The sequence below is a fragment of the Miscanthus floridulus genome, chromosome 1, assembly GCF_019320115.1.
Source record: "Miscanthus floridulus cultivar M001 chromosome 1, ASM1932011v1, whole genome shotgun sequence".
Lineage (NCBI taxonomy): Eukaryota > Viridiplantae > Streptophyta > Magnoliopsida > Poales > Poaceae > Miscanthus > Miscanthus floridulus.
The window spans coordinates 193,475,345-193,480,431 of NC_089580.1; the positions used below are offsets into that span (position 1 = coordinate 193,475,345).

General features: G+C 52.7%; 1 pseudogene; it reads left to right on the forward strand.

Moving 5' to 3' along the window:
• The first annotated feature begins 720 nt into the window (after positions 1 to 720).
• LOC136469192 (subtilisin-like protease SBT3.18) lies at positions 721 to 4,651 on the forward strand (annotated as a pseudogene).
• The last annotated feature ends 436 nt before the right edge of the window (positions 4,652 to 5,087 follow it).

Here is a 5,087-nt window from a genome sequence, read left to right on the forward strand (position 1 = left end):
TAATTTCATGGAACACTGCTGAGTAGTCACTGTGTTTTTTTTCTTTTTTGTTTTTGTTTTACAGAAGTATAGTCACTGCAGTTTGCTATAACCTGTATGTTAGGTGTAATGTTTGTCTTGTCGCTAAATTGGATCCTGATTCCTTAAGGTATAATGATATGAGCATATATGTTATCTTCATAACTCAACACTTGCCCATACCTTTGATTCTTTGGAAGTCTGGACCTTTAGCCTTGGAGCTTAGCCTTTTAGTTAGTTAAACTAAAAGCTTGAGGTTAGCCTTTAGAGAATTTCAAAAGCTACAACATTCAGACTTGACTATAGACTCTAGCTGGATCTTGCCTCTTTTGTGTAGGAAGTAAACAAAAACATTAGATCAGATGATTAAAACACGAGGGTGAGAAGGTTAGGTCGCTACGAATCAGCTTAGATCTGTTAGTTATCTTACACACTGTACAGTAGCTAGACTCTGTACTTAACTCGATAGGCCTAATCATCGCATCAGTGATCCTATGGACTAGATCACTAGATGAATAAGGCAGTGGGCATGATGGCAGCCATGGAGGGCTGTCAGAGCCAATTGTAGCTTTGCAAAGCTTGTCTTGCAAGCACCCTACAGCACGGCAAGAACACATGCCCCCACAGAATGATATGCTATGTCCTTTGTCTATCTCCCTATATATACCCCTGCCATTCCAGTAAATCCATCGTGTAAAGACAATGGCAGTTTTTCTGCTGCTGCTTGTTGTTTTCTCTCTTTACCTTTGCAATTTATCCCAGTCCAAACTACTCCAGCATCTCATGCAGAGTACTATTTTTCATAGAGTTCTCAGTCCTTTTTATCTTTTGATCAAATCATGCTGTTCACATTATGTATTCTGTATTTCTGTTGCCTTGCAGGTTCACATTGTGTACTTGGGCCACAACAATGGCCTCAGTCCTTCTCTAACTACACATTCTCATCTGCAACTTCTGTCGAGAGTCTTTACAAAGTAATTGTTTCTCTTTTCTCCTGCTGTAGTTGGTGTACAAATTAAGGGAACTACCAAAATACATGTGGAGCTTCTAGTAAATTTGATTTAATATAGACGTTGTGCATAAACTCCATACTTTGTTAAACAGTTCTAATCTATAATTTTCCTCAGTCAATATACCTGATGTGTTGCTGGATAAACAAACACTTCAATCAATAAAATATAAAAGAATAATGCAAGTTAAGCTATTTCTGCAAATTTTATCGTGACCGTTACATTTGTTTACTGCTTTAGACTATTATGATCATCACCTCATTTAATTTAGACACACGTAGTCTGATTGGTATTTTTTTTTATTAAAGACTCTTATGCACTCGACATTTCAGGCCAGATGAAGCAAGGGAAGCTATTCTGTACAGCTACAGCTGTGGATTCTCTGGTTTTGCTGCATTGCTCAATTCAACACAGGCTGCCACATTGTCTGGTAAGGAGTTATTTGTCAGAACATACATGCATCTACCTCGTAATGCACAGTTCACTGTTGACGTGCACTTGCAAGAAAGCTCATGATCATCACAAAGCAGGAACTCGAAGGGGTCGTATCAGTATTCAGGAGTCGGATGCTGGAGATCCATACAACAAGGAGCTGGGATTTCATGGGCCTCCAGCCTGCACATGCAAATGGAAACAATCGTCCGAAAGGCATTTGAAATTTGGAGACTGATGTGATCGTCGGCTGTCCTTGATACTGGTATTTATTCATGCCCCTGCAGCGCTGCCAATCCTGCATTTGCAGGGTTTTATTTTCCTAGAAACACGAAATCATATTTTTCCTGCACTTTGTTGATAACAACCTGGAAAAAATGGTTTCCAAATATTCATCCAGAAAGTTGCTGGAGATAAATTAGATAATTGAGTGGCTGATCCCTCTCACACCTGCATAGAATTGAGCAACCTTGACATGAAAGATAGAATGATTAGTATGATCCCAGCACAGCATGACCTGTGCAAAGATGAAATTCATATTTTTGTAGCACTCATTCGTGTTAGTTGTTGCAAAGTGTGGTCCTTGACATTCCACTTGGATGCTTTGAGAAACATTTGAGCTTTTCATGTGCCCTCAGGAGTGTGGCCTGAATCCGAGAGCTTCAGGGATGACCCCCACTACGGCCCCATCCCGTCGTCATGGAAGGGCACGTGCGTGAAAGGCGACGAGTTCGATCCGGCCACCGCGTGCAACCAGCAAGCTCATCGGCGCGCGCTACTACCTGAAAGGCTTCGAGCAGCGAGCTGGGCCCGCTGAACACCAGCGACGGGTCGGAGTACCGGTCGCCGCGCGACCGCGTCGGGCACGGCACGCACACGGCGTCCACGGCCGTCGGGGAGCGTGGCGCCCAACGCCAGCTACTTCGGCCTCGGCCACGGCGCCGCCCGCGGGGGCGCGCCCAGGGCGCGGCTCGCGGTGTACAAGGTGTGCTGGTACAAGGACCTGACGGGCCGGTGCAGCGACGCCGACATCCTGGCCGCGTTCGACGAGGCACTGTGCGACGGCGTGCACGTGGTGTCTGCGTCCCTGGGGTCGCCGCCGCCAGCTCATGCCGCTGCTGTCGACGAGCACCGAGATCGGGGCGTTCCACGCGATGCAGCGCGGCGTCGTGTCGGTGTTCTCAGGCCGGGAACGACGGGCCGGACGCCTCCATGGTGCAGAACGTGTCGCCGTGGGGGCTCACCGTCGCCGCCAGCACCATCGACAGGAGGTTCCCGACGGTGATCACGCTTGGGAACAACGCCTCCATCGTGGTGGGGTTTCTTTCTGCTCCTACGTACGTGCTCGTGCGGCGTAATCCGTAATTTCATGTGCATGATGGATTGATCATATAGCGTGCTTGGCCTACATGGTTGCGCAGGGGGAGAGCTTCATTGTGAAAGCCATGAAGAATGATCTGGTAGATAGCAGCAGCGTCTTCGCCGATGGGTAATCTGTGATCTCTCTCACACTCTCTGATAGCCTGCTCCCATCTCACCATCTTTTTTTCTGCATTTTGTGGACGAAGGACGTGCACATTCGATCAGCTGATCAACCGCACAGCGGCATCAGGGAAGATCGTGCTGTGCTTCGCCACGATGGGAACGGTGTCCAGCGACGGCGCGGCGCTGGCGGTGTATGCCGGGAACGGCGCCGGCGTGATCTTCGCCGACACCCTAAGCCGGAAATCGAGCCAAGACAGCTTCTGGCCGACGGTCCACGTGGACCTGTACCAGGGCACTCAGATCCTCTACTACATCCGCGACTCCAGGTGCGTGGGTGAAGAACTCATCAACTCAATCATGGACCAAGCAAACCCGCTTTCTAACCGAGCACAACCCCTGCGGTCGCAGCAATCCGACGGTGCACATATCTCCGAGCAAGACGGTCGTCGGCGAAACGCCGGCGCCCGCCGTGGCGTACTTCTCTTCCAGAGGGCCGAGCTCCGTCTCTCCAAAGATCCTCAAGGTACCCGTTACCCGCAAATGAACAGCACCGTACCTGAGCAAATGTGGCCCGCAGTGGGCTCAGCCCATTGCAGGTAGGTTAGTCGTGAGGATTCTTACGCTGGTGTGGTGCGTCCTGATCATGGTAGCCCGACGTGACCGCCCCCGGAGTGAACATACTGGCGGCATGGCCGCCCAAGTCGTCGCCGACGGTAATCCCCCTGGACAAGCGCTCGACGGAGTGGAACTTCGACTCCGGCACGTCCATGTCGTGCCCGCACGTCTCCGGCATCGCCGCGGTCATCAAGTCCGTCCACCCGACCTGGTCGCCGGCGGCCGTCAAGTCCGCCCTCATGACCACAGGTACAGTAGTTTCTACAGGCCGGTGTCCTAGCTAGCACTAATAACTGTAAGTAGTAATTACGGAAAGTAAGCTTTGCATCGATCAGGAATTTCCCGTCTTTGTAATGCCGTCTTTGCAGCGTACATGTACGACGACACGTCGGACGTGATGCAGGCCGGCGGGACGGTGAAGGCGGCGGACGCCTTCGACGTGGGCGCGGGGCACGTGGACCCGCTGCGCGCGCTGGACCCCGGGCTGGTCTACGACGCGGGCGCGCGCGACCACGTGCTGTTCCTCTGCAGCCTGGGCTACACGGAGTCCGCGATCCGGAACATGGTGCTCCCTTGCCCGGCGCTCGACACGAGCTGCCCTTCCGGCGGCGCGGCGGCGGCGGCCCACGCGGACCTCAACTACCCGGCCATCGTGCTACCGGACCTGGGCGGCACGGTGACGGTGAAGCGGACGGTGACCAACGTGGGCGCGAACCGGGACGCCGTGTACCGCGTCTCCGTGGCCAGCCCACAGGGCGCACGCGCCGAGGTGTGGCCGCGGGAGCTGGCCTTCTCCTCGCGCCACGGCGGCGGCGGCGAACAGGCCTCCTACTACCTGACCGTCACCCCCGCGAAGCTGTCCCGCGGCCGGTTCGACTTCGGCTGAGGTGGTGTGGTCCGACGGCTTCCACCGCGTCCGTACGCCGCTCGTCGTCAGGGTGACCAACCTGCCTGGACGACGGCGTCCAGGTCCAGGACCGCCAACGCCACGGGCGACGTGCACGGCGTCCGACGGTTCCCAGGCCGCAGCCGCCGTAGCCTCCCTAGCTGCCAGCTGCCTCCGGTTCTTGGCAGGCGGCTCACTGGTCTGAGAGCCTGTCACTGTCCAGATTTCAGATATTTCGCGCGCGGGTTAGCTGTGTGGACTACGCTTCGTACCGAGACTTTTCGCGTCCATTTCTTGGGATCCTCTCGTATTGTGTATTGGTATTTTGTCTTTTGATGAAAAGATGGTTGTGTACTCCTGGTAGTAGTGTGTGTGAGCGTGGCATTGGTCAAGGCAGAACTACTGCCACGGAATTCCATGGCGTCGCTGTCAGTGGACCGATACTTGTGCAGCGTGTGCAGGAGCCCAGTCAGAGCCATCATGCCCTGATTATTGTATGACAGTACCTTGATGATTCACCTTGAGGTTTGAGCCCGGTCAAAACTTTACGTCACGTCGCATTGAATGTTTGATACATACACGAAGTATTAAATATAGATTAAAAAAATAACTAATTGTACAGTTTACGACTAATTTGCGAG